Genomic DNA, 25115 nt, shown 5'->3' with positions numbered 1-25115 from the left:
TCTACCTGTTTAATATTAAACACATTTCTTGCCTGTTTAAACTTCAGTTTATTACATTTATAATAAAAATAAAAATAGTTTTTTTGTTCAAAGAATTTTAATAATATCGTTTGTTTTTGTTCTTTTATACTGATCTTAAAGTTTTCTTAAAATAGTGTATTACTAAAAATTATTTTTATAATAGAACATATATTAACATTTTTTCCTGACATCATTGGTTCTTTATTTAAAAGTACAGATAGTATTTGAAATGAAATAAAATCTCAGAGGCTCAAATACATCCAATAAATTGAAATAGCAGTGACATGCATCCACGGGTGAATGTAGCTGTTTAAAGGCCTATCTTGTTTTCCTAGGCAAAACAAATGTATGCCTCCTTCATATTGGAAGCAATTAAGGATAATTATATTGTTCTTTTTTGCAAAAATTAGCACTTTTCAATATTGTAGCAAAAAGATGATGTGATGATAAAGTGTGGCTAGAGAGGAGTTTCCTCATAAAATTTTTGAACAAAATTTGCATCACCTCTTCTGGTAGTCCCTTGTCTATTATAAAAAAAGATTTCCTTCACAAGCTTCTATATTGCTTCTTCTGTTTTTCTCTTACCATTAAACTCAGAGCTTCTGAAAACTAAAGATTACTCATTCTGGTCTCAGCAATAAATAAACAAACAGAACACTCTTATTTGAAAGCCTTGTTGCAAATAAACAGAGATTATTGACTTACGAGAAACTCTTACTGAGGAAGAATTATCAGAATAGCTTTGTCAAGTGGGAGTAACTATTTGATATAACTAGCCCATTTTGGAAACAAAAAATTCATTAATTTCCCACACCTTCCCTTTGGCCAATTTGTTTTTCTTGTCCCTCTTTGATTTCTGGTGGTTTTTATTATTATTTTTCCCCCATCAAGAAGTTAAACATTCAGTCTTTTGACTTCCTTTATTTACATATGTGTTCAGGGCCCAGATGTCACAGTTTATTAAGAGTATTCAAATTGTTAAGAATCTATGTATGAAACTGCACATTTGTTTGTCCATTTTCTGTGCTAGTTAAGAAAACTTGTGAGGAAAAAAAGTATTTAGAATTCTACACACAGTTTTATGTCATCCATAGAAATTGATGATGCCCCATTGGGAGTTTCACCATTTCTCTCTAGGCTGTTCCGAAGCTTCATGGGTTTTGGTACATTGTATCAGGATATTTTGACAATGGGGAGAGGGCATGATGAAGTATTAAACACCCATGGCTGCATAAATTAATAAAAAGTATCAGAGAGAACTAAATCATGAATTTTCTTCATTTCCACAGTTGGATTCATTTCATTAACTGGTTTCCATGGGCATCAAGGACATTTGCAGGAGGTTTCTGGAAAATCAGATATCAGGTTAAATAAAAGGGTATATGGGTATCAGGGATCCAGGCATCATCATTCTCTGTGAGAGTTGGTGGTGCATTAGTCATCATAGTTGCAATGAGATCTGAATTCAGGAAGTTTGAAATAATAATTGATACACCTGGCTGGGCTAGGGAAGGGAGTGTCTGTGCAGAAGATGTAGTACTGTCTTCAGAAGAGCTTGCCAAAAGCTGTGTTCTCCAACCATTGTGCTTCTCACTGTTTTTTTTCTTATGTTTTTCATGGCCATGACCATGATCATGTTCATGTTTATGTCCATGGGCTAGGCCATGTTTCCTTTGAGGTCCATTGCCAAGACCATGCATCCTTTGGTGTTTAAGATCATAGTCAAGTTTCCGTTGATATCCATTACCATGGCCATGTTGCTGTTGATGTCCATGGCCAAGGCCATGTTGCTTTTGGAGGCCATGTTGCTTTCGAAGTTCTTGGTAAAGGCCATGTTTCCTGTAGTGCCCATGGTTTTGGTCATGCTCCTGTTTATGACCATGACCAAGGTCATATTTTATTTGCTTTTCATGACCCCAGACATGTGCATGAGTACGTCCTTGTTCTTTTCCTGAATTCTGCTCTTCATCTTGTACAGATACCAGGGGCCAAGGAGTGGGCGTACAGTTGTTCCTTATTTTATTTTCCCCATGTGTACTGATCAGAAAGTAAAAAACCCGGAGGCTTTTCAGCATTGAGGTCTTTCCTAGTGATCAACAGTTGACAGTAGGGTAAATTTTTTTCTCTCAAGGTACCACATAAACATCAATGCTTCAGCCTAGAATTCGTCCAAGTTTATTGGTCTCACAACTTTTAGTCAGCTCTTCATTTCTTTTCTTGGTTTCCTTGGCCAAGAACTCAATAGAAAACTTTGTTCCAGTTACCACTTGTACTGTTATACTCTTCACAGCATCAATCTTGAAATAGAAAATTCCATTATTCTCTGCATTAAATTTTGCAATGGAATGAGTTAGAGGTGCATCCAGTTCTGGACTGTCAACAGGTAGATCTGTGAGGCAGCCAGGGCAAATCCTGGTAGGTGGTGGTTCAAAATCTTCCCCTGGATAAAGGTCACATTTCTGTGAGAAGGGAGAAATTATTAGCCGAAGATCCATGTATGCATTATCTGTACATTCACTGATATCAGTATTAAGAAGGGACTTGCAATCTGGAATTAAGAACAGAAAATTCTCTATGGAAAAATTATTTTGCACAATTGAATATGTAATTTCATAGTTCCATCTACCCACCACTTGTTTGGGGGCCTTTTTTACTTCTCTAATTGCAAAGAGGTGGGAATGATCAGTGTTGTTAAAAAATTGAATGGGTTCCAAGTCAGGACTGGTAGTTGATATGGGATACATGCCACCAAGGCAGTCATACTAGGATGTGACCACAGGGCCCTCCTGCTGAAGTAATCTGGAAGGATTGGGTAGCCACAGAGAATTTCGTATTCCCTCTCTTCTTTGTGGTTGCTGTGCATTCTTCTGTGGCCTTTCAACTTCAGTGTTCAAACTGTAGACAGGATACTGCTGTTTTGACATTAAAGGGGTGAATCCATGGGCTGTGGAAAGAGTGGTTTGCTTCCTGGCAGATACCTTCTGCCTGTTAACATTTTTTTAAATCAATAGATAGGGGCAGTAAACTATTTTCTTAATATATTTATAAGTAATTCTGCTGATGGCAACCTCTTCATACATAACTTTTCTGAAAGTATCGATCTAATTCACAGGTACAAATCCCCTGAAAGTTTACAACTGCCAATTACCAATTGCTGCCTTATGTACGTTCTTAGGAGGTCTACATTTTCTTACATCTAACTCTTTTCAATCATCATTCTTAACAAAAGTCTATTGGTAAAACATCATGCAACATATCTTGAAAGCTACCAGAGTTATAAGAATGCTATTTGGGTGATGTTATTATAAGATGAGGAGACTAATATTTTCTCTGACAACTTGCCAATTACAGTATTAGAGAAGATGAACAAAATCTAACATAGACCTATTGGTTATATATTTTTTAAATCATTGTGGAAATAATTCAAGAACTAACTCAGAAAAAAATACAAATAAACAAAAGGATCAGCCTCTTGAAACCATCTATCAAACTGATGTTAAAATTTAGAGCAATAGCATAAAAGATCAAGAGAAGAAATGATTTTAATGATGTTTATTTTTACTTTTGACCTATAATTGATCTTTTGTGTTTACCCATTTGAATTAATAACTGATTATTTCCCGGTAACCATCTAAGCACAGATTATTGTCTTACTCCTATGTCTGGTAGGAACTACTATGATGAATCATAAATTTCAGGAAATTATTACATTGTGTATGATCATAATTTAACATGTATGCCTTTTTTATAACTTTCTAAGATATATCATTCAATATAATCATCCTAACATCACTAGGAATCTATTATTAAAATATTCTATATATAAATGAAAAAGTATGTTTGTAACTTGTAGCTAAGACTCCATTATATCTTATGATTTCAATATGATTTATTAATAAGTATAAAATTACAATATTTATGGAAGTCAGCCTATAAAGAGAGAAAAGGAACTTTCCAGGAACAATTGAATTAGCTTATAGTATGTTTTTTTTCAGAATAGTATTGTCAAAAAATAATTTTTTTGCAGGTCATTGTATTGGTGTTCACAAAATAAAGTGTATAAATATACCTTGAAGGAAAATCTTTCAAATGTATAAGGATGATTAATAAATAACAGACTAGCATATGGCAAGAAATAATACTAACCCAAAATATCTGTTTAATTCAGTGTATTCCTTGTTCAGATATGAAATCTAGAGTTCCCTTTAATTTTCTACACAATATCAGACAGATGGATTATTGTATTGGATAGGTGGAAAAAAAATGTAATTTTATTTAAGATAAGAAATAATTTGTAACCCTCTCATAATCTCACTGCTGATGATTTTAAATAAGTGTATTATAATGAAGATCACTATTTTCTCTTTATTAACTTATTCAGAATGTCTTACAAAAATTTTACATAAGCTAGTAATAATATAATCTGTTCCTATAGTTTTAAAATTCTATAATTGATTCTCTTTGACTACTTTAAGAAATCCATCATGCCAAAAATATTAAGAAGTTTAACTGTTGAATAGAATTTTATCATATTATGTAATTAGCCATTCCTCTTAAAGATTTTTTAATCATTTGAAGATTTTGAAGTGTCTTTAATAAGTAAGACTAATGATAGCTCAGATTATAAAAATGTATACAAATGATAGAGCAATTGGGTTAGATTCCAATTTCTTTAAAAATTACATTAGAACATATGTTATGAAAGTCATCTGTAATAAAATATTCACTGAAAATTGGGATTTGAAACATTTGTCTGCTAAATCTATGAGAGGAATATAAAGAAGAAAAAAGAAAAGGATATGTTAACTGAATTCTATGTCTAACTCAATACAATGCAGGGAAACACTATTTTAAATCAATTAAATTAAGAAATATATAATATTTTAACAGTTACTACAATTGTTACTTAAAGTCATACAACTGCAAAGACATGTAGGTTATTTCAATATAATTCTTTATTTGAATGACGACTCATCTAAAAAAAAAATCTCCTGTTTATCACAATTTTCAGGCAAGTCACTGAGGCTCTCTGCTTTAATATTTGTAAAGACAGCATAAAATACTAAAATAGAGATCTGAAAAAGATATAATTTTCAACTTGACCTAAGACATAATTGACCTTTTATGTTTACTCATTTGAATTGATAACTGCTTTTTCCTGAAAACCCTCTGAACAGATTATTCTCTTTCCAAAATATGAAAATATTTTTAGAAAAACATTTTTCTTCCAATATGTTTTATGACAAAAACACTAGAGCATTAAAAAAGTGTTATGTTAAAACTAAAATAAGCAAATACTTTAAATGATTTTTTGTTTCTTCGAACTCACAGATATAGATCTTTTGTTACTATAATCATAGTGTACCTACTGAAATAAAACAGTACAGCCTCAACTGCCAACTGCCATGTTTTCTTGCTTTACATATGAGTCTTCAGAAAAATTTTAGTATTTTTGCATATTATAAAGGGTATTCTTCCAGCATCATCATTATTACCACATTTAGAATTTTCAACCATTAACTTATCGTTTAATATTATTCACTATTATGGCACATACTACATTGAACTTGAATATTGTACCTTTGCTATTTAATTCCTTTTAGCTTCTCAATTTATAATTAATGATTCAAATTAAATCATAATGTTTTTATAAATTATATTTTTAAGATTGCCTCGATGATAGAATTTTCACTTTTGTACTTTTCAATCACATTTGTGTAATGTCAACCCAATTTTCTTTCTGCTTTCTATGTTAGGACAAATTCCACTATGTTAAGACAGATTCCACAAGCAGTGAACTAAAAATGCTAGGCAGTCAATATTACTGCTTATTAAATAATTTCAGTTCTTTATATTTCAGACAATTGATAGATTTGCACTTCCTCTCTCCCTTTTTTTTTTTTTTTTAATGAAGGTGGTCATTGGCCACAACCTTGCTTTGGTAAATGAAATGCGAACTGAATGACTTAGCAGGCATTACGTTGTGTCACTTACAGGTGGGAGGTTTAAAAATTATTATGTGTTACTATATCCCCTCTCCTCTGCTACAATGACCTCTGCTACATGTTGATGTGAAACCTCCATCAGCCTCAATGACTACGATAAGAACCATCCTGCCATAGACAAAGACACACACCCCACACACACACAAAGTGGACATACAGCATCAGTGATATATAAAATTTGACCATGTTAATTCATTGTATTTTTTGTTTGTCTAGTACTTCATCAAAACCTAGTACAATCTCACTGACTCACAGAGAAATTATACCAAATTTTATACACATAATAACATAAAAACCTCGAAGGAAATACACAAATGATTTTAATGGTATTGGGATTATATCATTATTTTTTCTTATAATATGCCTGTTATAAAGCTATTTAAAAATAACGTGGGAAAGTAGAAACACAGCGTCATTGTGAACATATCATAGGATTTATAATTCACTTACTCAAAAAAATATCTATTTGTACCTACATGAGCTCATCACTGGGGATATAATGATGCCGTGAACAGACAAAACCCTGCCTCTTGGAGTTGCAGTTTATGGGGAAATCAAATAAATATAAGAGAAGTAGTTGATAAAACAATTTCTAGCCGAAATACTTCTATTATCAAGGATATGCGCTTTAATACCTACTAGTGACCATGACTTTAAAAAGTCTATTTAATATGTTTATTTACAAATAAAGAAACAGAATTATATTTATGCTTAGACATTTCTGAAAAATGAACAAACTCCTTCACAACTCATTCTCTAAACATATTCCATCTTTCTTCTTTTCTTCTAAAAGAGGTTTTAAAATGTTGATTCAAGCAATGTGCTAGGTCCTCAATTTATGTCTTTTGGTAATCATCTTTGCAGCCTCTCTGGGCCACTGAAACTACTATGTAAGAAGTCACTGATGACCTCAGATCTAATTGAAGACCTTTATCTGTCTAAAGTCTGTTTCCTTTTGGGCAACTTTAACCCTCCGCATGACTTTACCTATATCTATTCCTCTATTATTTTTTTATATATAACTTCCAAATTGGAATCTCTAGCCATGGCCTTTGTTGTGATATCCTTTCTTAACCTCTCAAAAGCTTTGGGGTATTTTAAACTTAGTACTGAACATAATTTTAATCAAATATATTTTCAAAGGAAGAATTTCCCAGACCGATGAGTTGATTAAGTTTGTTAAATTTTCCTTTTATTATTTTTTTAAATATATATATTTTTATTTTTCAATTACAGTTGGCATATGTTATATTAGTTTCAGGTGTACAATGTGGTAATTAAACATATTATTTACAAAGTGATAATCCTAATAAACCTAGTACCCATCTGACACCATAGATAGTTATTATAATATTTACTATATTCCCTATGCTGTACTTTACATCCCCATGACTTCTGTAACTACCACTTTGTATTTCTTAATATCTTCTCCCTTTTCACCCACTCCTCAAACCCCACTTCCATCTGGCAGCCATTAAAAGTTTCTCTGTATCTATGAGTATGGTTCTGTTTTGTTATTTTGGTTCTTTAAATTCTACATGTAAGTGAAATCACATGGCATTTGTCTTTGACTTACTCAACTCAGTGCAATACCATTTAGCTCCATCCATGTTGTAGATGGCAAGATTTCATTTTTTATGACTGAGTAATATACCATTGTATATATGTGTAACTTATTCTTTTTTTTTTTTAACTGTACATCTTTACTGTAAGCCCCTTAAGGGCAGGAATTATGTTGTATGTTTTCCTAGTATTCTACAAAGGGCTGTGTACAAAATATCTATTGATTATCAAGCCATTGAATAGGATATGAGAGAATCTTATTATTTGCAGCAATAGGCTCTAGATACTTTACTTATATTATCTAATTTAAGCCTGACTACAACCGTATGACATAAGTAGTAGAAATGAGATCAGAATTTAGGCCTGTCTGAATATATCTCTGCATAACCCATGAAATTTAAGTGATTATCTGCCAGAATTTTAATTTGAAGTCTTGAATAAGTGCTCTGCTTTTATATGATAATATAGTCCTCTTAGATTATCTGGTTCAACCAAGTGATATAGACAGTTTTTGATATTCTCTCTAGGCATTTTTTATTAAAATTATTGGGATGACATTGGTTAATAAAATCATATAAGTTCCACCTATTCTTTATCCATTCATCTATTGATGAACACTCAGGTTGCCTCCATATCTCGTCTATTATAAATAATGCTGATATGAATATACAAATTAACATAACCCTACAGAGCAGGATTCACTTTAGAAAGGCTCTGGTACCTGCTCAATCTGCTGTTTGGGTGCGTTGTTCTCTGATGAAGCTCTGGCTTGGTCAGAAGCCAGCAACCAAGCGTGTTGGCCCCAAGCCTCCTGGGAGCAGTCCCACTGCAGCCCAAGTTTAGTACAGCCTGTATCCTGCCTGAAGACACCTGGCAAGAGTCACAAAGCAATCTGCAGATGGCCGCCACTGTGCTGGGCTTGGTGGTGCCTCAAGAGGCCAAGCTGTGAACCGAGACTGGCTGCCACTAGTGCTTAGTTTGGGGCTACTCAGCAAGATGTATGGGGCATGCTGAGGCCAGATGCTGCTTGTTTGGGTTTTGTTAACCTTTTAGAGATTTTGGGAAAGGCACAGCATGAGCCAAGACAAGCCATTTGTATGGAAAAACCACCGGAGGAAGCTTAGGTGTCCCCACAGTTTAGGCGGGGTGAAGTCTCAGGTAATCACCAGGATGGTGCAACCAGTGTTAGCCAGGTTGATGAAGACACAGACATGGTATTTAACTACATCTACTCATTGGGAGAAGGAGAGCTCAACAAAGGAACAATGGATTCTGCCAGCACTTCTGTCTGAGAGAAAGCTGCCCCTCCAGCCTTCACCCTGAAGCTAGATAACCAATTCCTCTATTTATATCCCTGGCACTTTTTGAACTGCTGCTCAAGTGCTGGAGCTCAGAGCGAGTGAGTACATCGACAAGTAAGTCCACTATGGGTCCCTAAAGAGCAATGTCTATGACTCCAGCTGCCCTCTGTCTCACTCAGCCACAGTCTCTACTGGTTTTCACAGCCAGAAGTTATGGGGATTTCTCTTCCCAGTACTAGAAACCTTGGCTGGGGAGCCTGGTGTAGGACTGGGATCTCACTCCTCTGAGGGAGACCTTGGCTGAGACATCTCACTCCTGATTTTCAACTACCACACTCAAGTTGGGGACCAACTCATTCCACATCTCCACTCCTCCTACCCGTCTCAGGTGTCCTCTTCTCTTTGTCCAAAGTTATACCTCTGTTCAGCTAGACTCAGGTGACTCCCAGTGATGGCTGTTCTGTAGGTTAGTTGTAATTTTGTTACGGTTGTGAAAGGAAGCAAGTACAGCATTTACCTACTCCATCATATTGACCAGAAATATCTAAATTTTGTTAAATTTTCAATATTTTAATTTTGAGAATTAAGAGGGAAATTAATTGTTGATTGAATCATCTTAATGAACCCTCTTTATTGGTATATATTTTTTAAAAAAACACACAATTATCTTTCATTATAGTATTTACCCACAAAGATTTTTGCTAAGAAATTCAATTGATTCTTCTTTTAGTTAAATTGAATCTTATTCATTCCAGACGTTCTCACCAATCTAGTTCACGGTGTTTCCCCTCACATGTACATGATCTGAAAGTTTTTTAAATGATTTCTCTATTCTCTTTTTCCTATATATAAGTTATTCTATAATCCTGATTATCAAAAACCCTAGTAAATTAACTCCAGTTACTTTTAAGAAGACTTAGAAAAATATTTATAGTCTATATTTTATTGTATAGAACAAATTTGTATGTAAATACTTACACATTTTATGTTGCTAACTATACTGCTAAGGCTTTGAGGACACAGTCGGTGGTTATGCTTTATTTTATTTCTTTAGAATATTTTTTAAATATTCTAAATATTTTCTAAAGAAACAGAGTATAACCACTTTGCGTGCTTAGTAATTATTAGATTACAGATTTTTTAGTAACAATTTTAGCATAATTATGTAATATTGTGAATATATATATTTTTATTTGTTTCAGATGAAGTGGGAAAAGCTAATAATTATGATTTTTTGCATCAAAGTAAATTAAAAGTAACACACATATTAGTCAAATTAAAAAATAATATATAGATATGGAGTCAGCATAAATTCTCATTGTTCTTTTGATATTTTTTTCTTTTTCTCCCGTATTTGGACTCCTCAGGAATCTTAATAAACCGTAGACTATAAATCATCTTTCTTTTCAGTTACATTAAGGGTATATAACTTTCTATTGCATCACCATTGCATGGATTTCATTAGGATTAATTGGTGTGCATTTCCATTGGAATCTCCTCAGGTTGCTTAAAGGGTTCCTTTTTCCTGGCCTTTAGCAATTTTATCCTTGATTGTATTAAACATTGAAGTTATGCCTATTGGCAATAGTAAAATGTCCTGTGGTATTTCTGTTTCTGATCCTGTATTTCGTAGGTTTAGTACTAATCATAGATAATTGTTAAATGTGAAACCAGAAGGTAAATTTTGACTTGAGATTTTTACAAGCACTGAATTATTTCAGCTTAGTTATACTTCACTGCTATTTTTCAATGAATAGATGTTAACTGCTTTCAATTCTCCAGTTTATGTTTTCAGAGCTATACTAATTTTAGAAAGCATACATTAGTTATCCAGAATTATATAAAGTATCCTCTGTTTGGAAAACAACTGTAATTTTTAAATTTTATTTCTCTGAAGGAAATGCTACCATAAATTATTATTAAACATTCTGTGAATTAAATTACATATTCATGTTTATTACATGTTATGTATTGAAAATCACTTTTCTTGCTTGCTCGATACCTTAGTTCAGATCTTTTTGTTCACCCTAAATAATGGGAAGACACAGACATATAATTGCACCAGATGTTCAGGAGTATCAACTTTTAGGTCACAAAGTATCAAACCAGCATGATGATGAGGAAAGTAGAAATTACCTGGTTTACTTTGGGGAGTTATTGCATTTGAAGGTTTTGAATAAAAATATTGGAAATAAGATTTTTCTTGTTTAGACTATTCCACTACCTCTGTAATAAAACTACTTAAATCATACTTTTTGACTGCTGTTTTCAACAGTCTTTCTAAAGCAACCTTGTATGTAAAAAGAGCAAATAAATTATTCCTAGTGTATATCATGTAAAATCAGGTTATTTAGCTTTTACCTCGAAATGACTACTTTGAATAGAATAACAAGTACATGTCTAGTATTTGGAAGAAAAGATATTTGTATTGGTGATCAAGGGTAAAAATTTTTATTAAATACATGAAGTAAATGTCTTATCTCTTCAACAGATAAATTTGGAGTCAAAGTACAAAATGCTCAGGCTTGACTTCATTTTAACAGGTAATCTGAGAGTTGTTCAAACTATTTTGTAATTATGTTTTCTCTTATTTAGTTTGACAATAATAGTATGTTAATATCATCCTCATAGAATAGAAAGTATTTACCAGAAATGTTTATTACATATATGTTATTAGAAATACAATAATATTTGGCATATTTGCTATCCTCAATGAGCTTAACTAAAATCAGGAAGTGACTACATATCTGTGAAGAGCTAACCATACCCCAAGTAGTGATAATGGTGTGAAACATGAGAATTCTCATATAATCTAGTAAAAGTATAAAAAACAAAGCCAATTCATCAAAATCTAAGTGGATGTTATGGCTTCTATTGATCTAGTTTTTTACTCCTAGTTTATGTAATGGAGTGTCAAATTTGTACACAAAGAAATATGAACAGTATATTTGTCCTAGAAAATAATTCTTAAAATCACAATAATAAAACAACACAGACTGGGTGGCTTGAACAGCAGAATTTAATTTTCTCACAGTTTTGAAAGTCCAAGATCAAAGTGAGAGCATGTTTTGTTTCTCCTGAGGCCTCTTCCTCCTCTTCCACAGATAGCTGCTTCTTACTGTGTCCTCACATGGCTTTTTCTCTGTGTATGCCCATCCCTGGAGTCTCTTCCTCTTCTATAAGGATACCAGAACTATTGGATCAGAGCTCAATCCTCAAGACCTCATTTAACTTTAATTACTTTTTTAAAGGGTTTATCTCTAAATACTGTCGCCTTAGAGCAAAGGCGTCAACATATGAATTTGGGGATGAGAGAAGGCAATTCAATTAATAGCAAGCAACCAAAAAAATGTAGGTCTACTTACACAATCAAATATTCAATAGCAATGAAACTAAATTACATCAGTCAGCTTAACCTAAATTATTATATGGTAACAACTGATCCCAGTGGCTTACAACAAAGTTTATTACTCTCTCACACTACATCATAGGTAAGCCTCTGTTCTGTTCTCCAACCTTTGCACTCTGTCAATAAATAGAGATGTCTCTGTATGGTTCATTAAGCTCTGTGGAAGAGGGGAAGAAATCACAAAGACATACTATTGATACTCATTACTTCCCTCTACATTTCATTGCCTAAAACAAATCTTATGTCCACTTCTGATATCAACAGGATATAATTTTCCCATTAAAGAAGTAGCAAATATTTTATATTCTACCACAAAAATAAATCAATTTTATTTTTTTAAGCATCAGTATGGATAAATCTTACGTAAATAAGTGATAAAAAGGAATCTGAAGATGGATTTATACAATACAATATCATACTAACATAAAATACAAGTAAATTGAAGATATTGTTTATTTAATATCATTATAAAGGCATGCAGGGGAAATGATAAGTACAAAATTGGGGATAGTCGTTACTTTTAAAGAAACAGCATGGAAATGTCTTTCGGAAGTGGACACATAGATGTGTGTTATATTATTCTATATATCTTGCTTATGTTTGAAAGATTCAATATAAAAACATAAAAATAACAGTTATGAGAATAATATTTCTGTTGAATCTTCTTACATATATTAGTGGTTTATTATTTTTGATATTTAATTAAATATGATAGAAAAAGATTGTATGATATCCTGGTTTAAAACTTCTGAAATTTATAACCTTTTCCTGCATATGTACATAGGAGACATACATGCACATATGTCTCCTGAACTCTATGCAGTTTGAGGAATTATAGGACATACTCATTTTTGTATGAACTGTGTCTAGAGTAGTATATACATTATTGGAAATAAATAAATCCTCTTTAATTGCAAGTTCTTCCTTTTTTATATTTTCTAGTTTTCTAAAGTGTACAAGAATTACATTTTAAAAATAGAAAACAAGTAAAATTTTATTTAAAGTTTTGTGTCTTGTGCTGTCCAGCAGTCAATGAGCTATTTAATTTGATGTTTAATTCCTTGACCTCCTCATCATCAATGACCTCCTCCTCCACTTCACTTACTAGCTCTCACAAACAGATCTTGTACAAGAAAGTTTAAGACATTGACAAGATCATGAACAGATATTGTTCATGAAAGTGCTATCGAATGATGAGCTATAGCAAATACTGTGTATACTTACCTAGTATATTTTCCTCTCAATTTCTTATTGCCAAAAATATTTTTTAGTTGGAGGCAGCACCAGAAGATGAATTAAGATATGATGATTGGGAAGGGGGAAGTATACCTCTGGGAATGTACTTTGTTTTTTCTTTTTGGTAATCAAAAAACACTTTTGCTTTCCTTCCTCTGCCATTTTGCAAAGGACACTAATGAGAAGACAACACTTGGGACTGCAGAATTCATCTTCTGACTATAAAAGAAGTCACAAAAAAGTTGCACGGATACTGACTCATAGCCCTAATATTACTGCACTATTAGAGGAACTCAATTCTTTATCTCTAGACCTTTTGTTGTATGAGGAAAATTAAGATAGTTTTATAATCCATTAGAAACCTTTAAAAAAAATTAGTCCAAATCAATCTTGATGATAGAATTAAAGATAATTAGGTAGAAAAATTTCAAAGAAAATAGACATGATACACAGGTTGGAAGGAACTAGAATAGTAGGTGAGAATTAGAGAAAACTCTATTGAGAACTGAGTTCACAAAGTACAGCAAATTGACTCTAGAATTATTTTGTAAATTAATTCAGTACTACCAGCTTCAGACTGACCATAAATATTTCCCAAAATTTCTACTAAGTTTTGCTCAACTCTTGGTTTTCCACAGTGAGATCTCCACTCTCCTCAAACTTCTATGTTCCACTAATTCTGACTCCTTGTTTTTAACAGAAGATATCCCTCTCTTTACAAAGAAAAGAGGAACTCTTCAATGAGAACTTTCTGAACAGCATCTATAGACCAATCTTAGAAACTGAGATCATCTTCTGCTTTAACTGCCTCTTCCCTCTTGTAATCCAGAGCTGCTCCTTCTGCTTATCTGACAATTCTTCCACCATTTTCTGAGGTTTTGTCCTCTAATTGTCCAAAGTCAGATTTTATTTATCCTTTCAATCTCCTTTCAAACTTCCACTTTTGTGGCTTTAATAAAAAATTTTCAAAACTCTTTCATGAAGTATCTGACCAAGTCTTTTGTCTTTTTTTTTCCTGTTATATTGTCTGCCTTTTGCTTATTAATTTACAGTTTTTTTTTTTTTTACATAGTCTTTACACATGTTAGATATTTGTATTTTGGGAATTGCTAGACATATCTCTAGTAAATAACTTTTTCATACTCTGTCCGATGTATTTGCATGCTCTTAATAGTGCCTTTTGATAACATAAAATTGTTACTTTTAATGTAATCAAATAAAATTGTTACTTTTAATGTAATCAAATTTATAGTTTATGGGTTTTTTTTGTGTATTTTAGGAAATATTTTTCTACTCCATGCTCTTGAAGTTATGTGTATGTTTCCTCTAACCGTTCAAATTTAGAAATAGAATTCATTGGTATAAATGATATTTATGTTTTGAAGAAAAGGGGTAAAATTTATTTTTCATATGAAAATCCATTTGACCCTATACCATTTATTGAAAAGACTGTAACTTCTTGACTATATCTTGGTGTCACTTTTTGTTATATGTCAAGGAACCATATATGAATGTGTCTCTCTGAGTGCTGAATTGTTTCATTTGTGTGTTTATCTCTGTGCCACTATCTCACTGTTTCATTTATTTTTATAATAGGTCCAGATGTCTGGTAGCTGAAGTCTTTCAGATACTATTCCTTCTAAAATTGTCTTGAAAATTTTCAGCCCTCGATATTTCCAAATAAATGTTATAATTGGCTTGTTAATGTCCATAAAACAACTAACCCTCCCCCACAAAACAAAACAAAACAAAACATAATTCTTTTGAAACCATAGGTAAACTTGAAGAGAATTGGAATTTTTATAAAATTAATCTTTCAATCCATGAACATGGTATATTTTCCCATTTTTTTTTTTAGAACTTTTACAATCTTTTTAATATGCTTTTACACTTTTCATTGAAAATTTAAGATTTATGCTAGATATAGTCTTAGGATTTTGATTATTTTAATGCTACTCTAATTGAAAAACTACTTTTGTTGGTAGTGTAGATAAATTTATTTTTGTATATTTAATTTTGTAATCGATATTGTAAAAAATTCTCATATATTTTTATAGATTAACTACAAATTCTTTAAGATGTTCTATTGCAGATATCACCATCTGTGAATAATGACAGTTGTAGTCTATTTTCATTTAATCGTACCATTACAATGCTAAACAAAAGGGTTTACGAAGGGTGTTTTTGTTCCATTCTCATTTCAGGAGGAAAGCTTACAGTATTTCATAATGAAGTATGATGTCTCAGATGGGTATTTTGTAAAAACTCATTTTCAGATTTATAAAGTCCATTCTATTCCTAATTTAAGATTTATTTTTTATCATAAACTGGTGCTAATTTTTATCTCGTTTTTTTTTTCTGCATTTATCTAAGTGATAACAAAATATTTCATTTTTTTTCTGTTAATGTGATGGTTTACATTGATAAACCTTCAAATATGAAATATCTCTTATTTCTGCCATAAACTCCTTTGCTCTTTTCCTTTTATCATATATGACTGAATTCAGTCTGCTGACATTTTCTTTAAAATATTCACATCTCCATTCATGGAGATGTTGTCTATAATTTTATTGTCTTGTAAGGTTCTTTACAGGTTTTGGTATTTTACATAGCAATTTGGGAAATGTTTTATCTATTCTTAGGAAGAGTTTGTGAAAAATGGTATTATTTCCTCCTAATAGTTTGGGAAAATTAACTTCTAAAGACAATTGGACTTGAGTATTTGGAATGTAATTTTAAATATTGGATTTAGTGTTTATTTCTAGATTCATGCATTGAAACTTAAATTTTGAAATTTCAAACAGATAATTTTTAAGAAATCAAGTAGTTACCCACTCTTAATTATATTCTAAGCTCAACTAAATTCTTATAATAGAAACAGCACAATAATGAAAAAACAAATGCCAATATACTTAAAATAAGCCTAAATGGTAATGAGGCATAGCAATATTTCCATGTATGAGCATTATCGTAATATGGTTACAATAGTTTTTTTTTTTTTTTTTTTTTTTAAGGCTAGCAGTCTAACTTATTAAAAAGTAATAAAGCAGTATGGAATAGAAGAAAAACACTTTTCCTTGATTAAGAGTATATTTTGTAGGAGATGATGTAATAAATTATTCTGAGAGATGTGGTATAAGATTGATCTAGCACTCAGTAAAAAAAAGTATAAATTTAAATACATTATCATATTTTTAATAACATATTCATGTTATTCATCTAAAATTCTAGTTCTCATATAACATCTTAAAGTATGGAAGTGTTTATATTAATTATTCTCTTGAAGAAGTCGTTTAATTGTGGTTGAATTAAACATTTCGAAAATATAACCAGAAAAATTATTTTTCATAAATAAAATAATCACACTTTCAAATATATTTTATGTATATATACCTAAGACTCAGTAGTAGAGAATTTTTTGGATAATTTAAAATAGAAGGAAAGTAACAGAGAGGAAAACATTATGTCATATATTTGCCAGTTTTACATATTCTTCTTAAGTTTTACATATTCTTCTTAAATTGAGCCTACCACTAAATCAGAAAAAAATTATTATGTGATTTTGTTTATAGATTTCTTTATTGCAAAAGGAGAAATTACTACTTTCTCTGTATGTTTATAAATATAATGTAGTATATAAGGAATAATATGAGATAAAAACTTCAATTCATCTGGAAGTGTAGTATAGTATCAGGAAAGTTTAAATATTACAAACTGATAAGACTGGTTAGTTGTACTGAGAGTTACTCTCTAAAATATTTCTAACCCTGACTGAAAATAAATCAGTATTTACTGATGAAAGATTATATAACTTAGAAGCAGACAAACTCTGAAATTGGTTTCTTATTACTTGAAAGAAACTCCTGTCAGTGTACAGTTTGTGAAATGAAAAATAAAATAGTATTATCTTTGACTTGCAATTGATTTTAGTTGTTGGAAGACACTAAACTAATCAATAACAGTAATAACGACAAGAACTAGGGTCTCATGTTTGAAAGTTCGGTAAAAAATATTATCTGTATTCAAAGCAATGTGAAAGTAATAGTAATGATCTCTATACCATGTAATGTCTCTCCAAATAGCTACAGTGACATGTAAATCAATATGTCCAAAGCAATGAATGATATCCAGAATCTTCCAGTTGAGTACAACAGTAGAAAGTGCTAGTAAAGCACTAAAAACAAAACTCAGAATTTCAGTTAGGCTGCTTTTGGCTGCAAGTATACAAGAGCCAACTATAATGGATAAAATAAGCAAATGTATTTGCTCACACAACTAGAAGTCCAGAGATACATCTCAGTCAATCTAGCTAAATCCAGTGTATCTATTCTGTAGCTATTCCAGTTTCCTGAAAATAAATTCATCTGTCTTCATCCCTAAAGTAGGGAGGCCTCGTGAGAACAAAATAACTACGGATTGTCAAAGTTTCACAATCACATAGCACAAAATTAACAGAATGAAAAATGATATATCTGGTGGTTTATTTTAGGAAACAGAAAACTTCTTTATCTTAAGCCTTTAGCAAACCTCTATTTGACATTGTCTCAGAGTTAGCAATATGCCAATCCTGGAGCCAAAGGGATTTTAGTAGTTAATTGGCTTAGGAATTCCCATCAACTGTATCAGGCTCATCAAGACCTGTAGATGAAGGAAACTTCCCTTCTTCTGTGAAAGAAATATGGTAATTGGAATTCTCCCAAAAGTAAAAATAAATTTCATGTGTTGGCAAAAAAAAAAAAAAAATTACTAAATTTCTTTTTTTTAAGCTATGTTTATGGAATTAATAAAAAATATACTCAAAAGGCAAATATAAGTTTAATCTATAAGAGGAATTACCAAAAAATGTTCAATGTCCAGGTAAAATCTATTCAGTCTATTTACACATTCATTTTCTCATGAGGTCTCCTCACTGAGTTTGAACTCTAGTTAAGAAGAAAAACAAGTCAATAATTAAACAAGATAACTACATAGCCCTGAAGATCTATGAAAGAAATGAACAGGGAAATATAAATAATAGGTGGAAGACTTGACTACTTTTTATGGAATGATCAGAGAGAAGATTCCCCACGGAGACAACATTTAAGCTTAAAAACGTTGGAAAAGAGGCAAAGCGCAGTAGAATAGAGAAAGTTGTTTTAGAAAGGGTAAAAGCCTTGGGCCACACATACACACAACACACATACATACATCCTGTCCTCACTATGTTAAAGGTAAAGTAAGGTAGAGAAGACTTATAATATTAAAACAAATGCAAAATAACGAATATATCAAGTTGATTAGTGCTTTGGACAAAAGTAAGTTGGGAAAGTTTGAATAAAATAAAGAATAATGTGAACAGGAAAATGTTTGAAATTTAAATAGAATGGTCAGAATTGAGTATCAAAGTAAAGGTGTAATTTGAGCAAATACCAGTAAGAAGTGAAAGAACAGGCCATTCAGTGATCTGAGAGAAAAACAAATACATGAACTCAAGGTGAGAGTTGGTCTGACCTTTTTGGTAAAAGCAAGAAGGCCAGGTAATTAAGCAAAGTAAGCAAGTTGGAAGAACAGAAGGAGCTAAAACATGTCTTGGTGAGAACTTTGACTTTGAGATCAAAGCCATTGGTGGATAAGTTGCATAAGAGACACAGTGATCTGCTTGGTCTGATGGATTTAAAAGCTCAGTGAGGCTGCTATGTGTGATGCTATTGAAAAATCTAAGCAAAAAATAATGGTAGCTCAATTAGGACTGAACAGTAGCAGGAGAGGTGGTAGGAGATTGGTTAGATTCTGGATATGTGTTAAAGCAAAACCTGAAAGGATTTGCCGATAGATGTAGTTTAAAAAATTATAAGGAAAAAATAGCAATTTCCAAATTTCTTGGGGAAATGGCTATTTACAAGTATTGCTGCATGTATTATAATTCTTCGTGTCTTATTTGATAACTTTCATTTTTTTTTTTTTTAAACAAAGAGAAGCTCATAGTGGTGACCTTAATTTAACCTTTGGAAACAAGTCATTTTGTGTTAATAATGGGCAACTACAACAGCATTATTTTAACAAATATTAATTTAAACATGATAGCACGCTTCTGTGTAATAATTTTCTTCAGAAGGATTATTGAAAAAAATAAACATTACAAAGCAATAAGTGAAAATTTTTAATTTAGAAATGATCTTAAAATATTGACAGAGACCATGTATACTAAATATAAATAAATTAAAGCATTTTTTCTTTTTACTTTAACTTTTTGTTAAAGCATAATTTATACACAGGGAAAAAGTGTTTATACCATAAGTGAATAATTGATGAGTTTTCACATGCTAAATACGGCCTTATAACTAGTTCTCAGAAAAGATACATAAAACAAATAATACATCAGAAACCATTTTCGAGCCCTTTAATCACTATCCCGATGGGTAACCACCATCTTTACATGTAAAAGCATAAATTGGTGTTGCTTGTTGTAAAATTTTATATGAAAATGGATTTATTTGATATGTACTCTTTTGTGTCTGGCTTCATTAACCCAACATAATGTTTGAAAGATTCATCTATATTGATGGGTTTAATTGTCAATCTTCTCAATGTATTTTATGGTAGATTGTGTTTCCAAGGATGGCCACAGCGGCATCTCCCAGCCTACATGATCTGAAAAGTGACCTTGCTACTTCTAAGGAATGGAGTCTAATTCCCTTCCCCTTTAATTTTGGTAACTTTAATGACTTGCTTGCAATCAGTGCAACGCGGCTTAAGAAATAGGGTGTGATTTGTGACTTCTAAGGCTAAGGCAGAAGAAACACTATAACTTTTACTTTGATTTCTTAAATCACTGTCTCTCACTCCCTTTAGGGACTTTCCCTTCTTAGATTGAAGCAGAAATGCTAAGAGAAGTACAAGCCACATGTAATTTTTCTTTCTGAGGATAGTCTTCTAGTAATCCCAGTTAGACAGTAAGCATGAGTGAAGAAGCCTTCAGAAGCTTTTGATTCTCAGCCATTGAAGTCAACCCCAACTATTGGAATCTTTCCATTTGAGTCCCTATACATTATAGAACAGAGAAAATCCATTCTCACTACCCTCTTGCAATTCTTGATTCACAGGACCTATGATCATAATGTTTGTTATTTTAATCTACTAAATTCTAAGTGGATTTGTATGCAGCAATAGACAATTGGAACATGTAGTAATCATTCTTTGAAGGTTACCACAATTTATTAAGTCAACTTTGGATGAGAATTTGAATTATTTCCAGTTTGTGATTCTTATGAATAGTGTTTTTGTGAACATTGAGTCTATCATTGAATCTGTATATAGATTTGTGTTAGGTGTACAAACAGAGATGTAATTAATAGGATACACATTAGTTCAGATTAGGAGATACCATCAAATAATTTTCCAAAGTAGCTGTAGCAATTTGCATGCCTACAAGTAGTTTGAATTCTGATTATTGAAAATCCTTGTTCACACTTGAATTTTTAAATTATTTTTTTTTTTTAATTTTAATTATTTCACTGGGTATAGAGTAGTATCACATTGAAGTTTTCATTTTCATTTCCCTGATGTCTTGTCTTTGAGCAAATTGTCAAATGTTTGTTTATAATTTGGATATCTACTTTTCAAAAGTAAGCTTTTAACACATTTAAATGTTCTGGTTTTTTAATTATTTTTAAGAATTCTTTATATATTCTGAACATATGCATTAGAGTACCTTCTCCTACTCTGTGGATTGCCTTTCACTCTAATAATGTCTTGAATGAACAAGATAATATAGTTAATTTTATAATTTTTTTTATTTTAAAACTTTTTAGACCATATTTTAAAGGTTTATCCTAAACCAAAGTTATAAGATTATTTTCTTCTAAAAGTTTTATTGTTCTATCATATTTAGATTTTAAATACAGTAGGAATTTTAGTGTTTGATGTGATGGAAATTTTGTATGTGCGAGAAATAGAAAATAAGAGATATACTTTTCTTATTGAAAAAATTATCATTTCTCAATGCCCTGAATTGTTGCCTTTGTCATAAATCACTATTATATTTCAAAACTTCATCATTGCTCACCTGTACTTTTCCAATAGCCTCCTACCAATCAGCCTGGGCTCAATGCTCTCAAATTATTCCTAAAACTCAGATATATGACAATACCACTCCTCTACTTAGCAGCTTTCAATGATTTTTAATGCCTAAAAACAGTGTTTCTTCCAGTGTAAACTCTATAAATGCAAATTCTGTGGGTCTTCCATTGAACAAAATAAATCAAACATGGAAAAGAGTTGATGGTAGCAGAGCTCTCAGGAATTCATTTATTTTTTTAAAAAGTGCAAGGCATTAACACTTAGAAATATGAGAACTACTGTTTATCCAAAGACAAAATTGCTTAGTATAGATGGAAATACACAAGGCCCTCTATGATCTAGTTCCTGTTTACTCCATCTAGCTCATGTTCTACTCATTTATATCTCCATTTGTACTGAATAGTCCAAAAGACACAAACCATTTCAGTTCCCAGTACACATAATCATGTTATTTAATTCATGTATTTGCATATATACTGCCATCTTTGTAGGACATTCTATCACCACTTTACAAAGACCTAGTAAATCCCTGCTTTATTTCAATTCCAGTATAGTAATTACTCTTACGGTTCTGTCTTTGTTCTGTAACCTCTTCAGTCCCCACATAAAAAGAATATATTACTCTCACGTCTTTGTTTTCTTACTAGAAAAAAAAATCTCCATGTTAAAATAATATATTACTCTCACTTCTTTATTTTCTTACTAGAAAAAAGCCACATTACTGGTGATTAACTTCCATTTGCCAGACTGATACATAAATGGACCTGTTTTGCTTCTGATAGTTTGCTCTCTAAAACGGAACAGTGATTAACAGAAGAGCAAAACCTATCCTAGAATTTCAGTCCTAATGAGCAGCCACCTTCATTGATCTTAATATTCTCATTCATTTTGTTGGAAAAATATTACTCATCTGTACTTACTAGAAATCAATAGAAAAGTTTGTTAAAACTAAGACCCTATACACAAGGCTTTTTGAAACAATTATCTTAGAAAATATTTTTGAAAGTTGTATATTGCTGACTGGTAAAGTAAATGTTAGGTTTTCTTTCTAACTTTATATAGGTTTACAATTTAAAATTTTGCAGTTTCATAACTGCAACCATGTGGAAGAAGTATGAAGCAGTGGATATCATTGCTTTTATAAAATAATCTTAATTAGTTCTGAAATTAAAATACTTCCCGAGCCTCTACAGTTTATATCTGAGTACCCTGAGGGTTAGGAAATGATGATTGCACTAACTCTGCGCTCTCCACATAGCACACAGCAATGCTGAAGACATGGCTGTCGCTAAGTTATTAATTGATAAGCATTAGTTACAGTGCACACCAAGCTTATGGAGAACCAATGAAATCAATAGGGACAGGTGACAAAAGACAACTTGAGTTTAGAGCAGAGACTGCCAAATGACTCTCACAGTCCTGACTTAATCATTCAATGTCACATATAATTTAAAAGTTTAACTGTACTAACACCCAGGTTAAACAAATGAACATCTATCAAATGATAAATCTGTTATGTACTTTTCAGTACACATTATTTAGTATAGAAATAAAAATACATGGCATAGTACACATATATTTTACAGATAAATAAGCTGAGGGTCAATCAAATCAAATAATAGGCTTGATATTATTTAGTAAAAAAGTTGGTGATCAGGGCTAAATGCCAGGGTGACTGTAAGTACTTAATCTGCTTCACCTCTGTGCTTCTGTTATGCTGACATAATAGTAGTTCAAAAGAAATTTAACTACTAAAGCTGAAGAAATGTGTTCTGTGTCTAGGTTATATACAGTACAGACATGTATACATACATTTACCAAATGCATATACATATGTTCATAACAGCATAATTTATAATATTAAAAAATTAGAAGTAACAAATTGTTCAACAATAGACTCAATCAATAAATTGTCATATATTAATTCAGTGGAATATAATACAATGCAAAAAAAAAAAAGAATTAGTGGCATTTGCAACCATATGGGTGAAGTGGACAATCAAAATAATGTTGAAAGAAGGCATTCAAAACAGTACTGTATGATCCCATCTTATAAAGTTTCAAAACAGGTTGCACTAAACTGTGGGCTGCACCACGATGCTAGGTTCTGAGTGCTAGTACCATGCTATTTATTGATCTAGTTTATGATACATAGGTATGTTTGCTTTGTAAAAATTCATCAACTTATCAATTTTTCACTTTCCTGTATGTAAAATTCTTAAATAAAATTTACCCCTCCAATGGGTAGATATAATAGATATAGGGAGCAGGATATTACGTGAAGGAGAACATATTTTCTCTGACTTTATTATTTAACATATGCTTGAAAATATAAAGTGACAAAGTAAAATTGTAAGTATATTAGTGATTTATATAACCTCTGGTTAAGAGTTTGTAACATAATTATGTTAAATAATATATCACAGATAATAGCTCAAGACTGCTGTTTTCTGAATGCTAAATACAAATAAAGTGTTATTTGGGCTCCTTATTTGTTCAAGGATCCCCAAGACTGTTCATGGTTAGAGGTGACTTACATCATTTCTTTGCCTCCATTCATTTGTCCTGTGTCCTTTGAATTAGTTAAAATGATGAATGTTTTTCATTGCTACATCCTGAGACAAAGATAACATAAAAAACAGCTGCAGATCTTTGATTTTTTCCCCTAGATGAAAAGGAATAAAGTATGTAAACATCTGTGTATTTAGCACACTTTAGAAAAGATTAGCAATATGGAAAAATGGGATAGAACTTAAATTTAGATTTCCTTGTTTCTAAAAAATATTTGACACTTTTTTTTTTTTTCAACTGAGTCCTCAGCTTTTAAAGGGAAAATGGAGATGCAGGGGATGGGCAGAAAGGGATAAAATGAGAATGTGTGAAAACCCTTAGTTTTCTATGTAGGACATCTCAATTCTCAATCTAGACCCAATCTGACAGACTCTGCACCAACTCTATCCCATAGAAGAGTCTATCCCTTCCTGAGAATAGACCAAATTCATACTTATGTACATTTTCCTATAAAGGAAGGTCATTTATTCAGGATCTTACCCATTTATTTTTTACTCTACTAATGACTGCAAGTGGAGGAAAACAATAGAAAAATTATTTTTCTTTTACTATGAATTATGTACCAACATTAAAAAGCAAAAGAAACTATTACCAGTTTTAATTTTAAAAAGAAAAATTTCCCTTTTGCATTTTTATTAACAGGATACAGTAAATCCAACTTTATTTCTAATGATATGGGCCATTGTGAGCAAATTTATTATTTTAGCATTATGATAAAATGAATAGAGATGAATAAGTAGTACTATATGTTCAAAAGCCATTATTAAAATATTATCTTACATAGAACCATTCCTTTCAATTATTCTGAAAAATTTATATGCATTCATATACTTCTAAGGCTTTGTTTCAAATTGTATGTAGGCTTACTCATAATTTCTTACCAGCAGTAGGAGAGTAAAAATTATAATTATAGATCACATTTTAAAAGGTCTAATTATTCAAATGTAGTTC

At 31.5% G+C, this 25115-nt stretch overlaps 1 pseudogene; it reads right to left on the bottom strand.

The window, feature by feature from the left end:
- Nucleotides 1-1257: 1257 nt before the first annotated feature.
- The window catches only part of LOC120597843 (kininogen-1-like), a 38245-nt pseudogene continuing 14387 nt past the window's right edge, over nucleotides 1258-25115 (bottom strand).

This window comes from Pteropus medius, unplaced genomic scaffold (assembly GCF_902729225.1).
Source record: "Pteropus medius unplaced genomic scaffold, Ma_sr-lr_union100, whole genome shotgun sequence".
Taxonomy (NCBI): Eukaryota; Metazoa; Chordata; class Mammalia; order Chiroptera; family Pteropodidae; genus Pteropus; species Pteropus medius.
The sequence above is the reverse complement of the archived record's forward strand: the minus strand, read 5'-3'. Positions and strand labels throughout refer to the sequence as shown.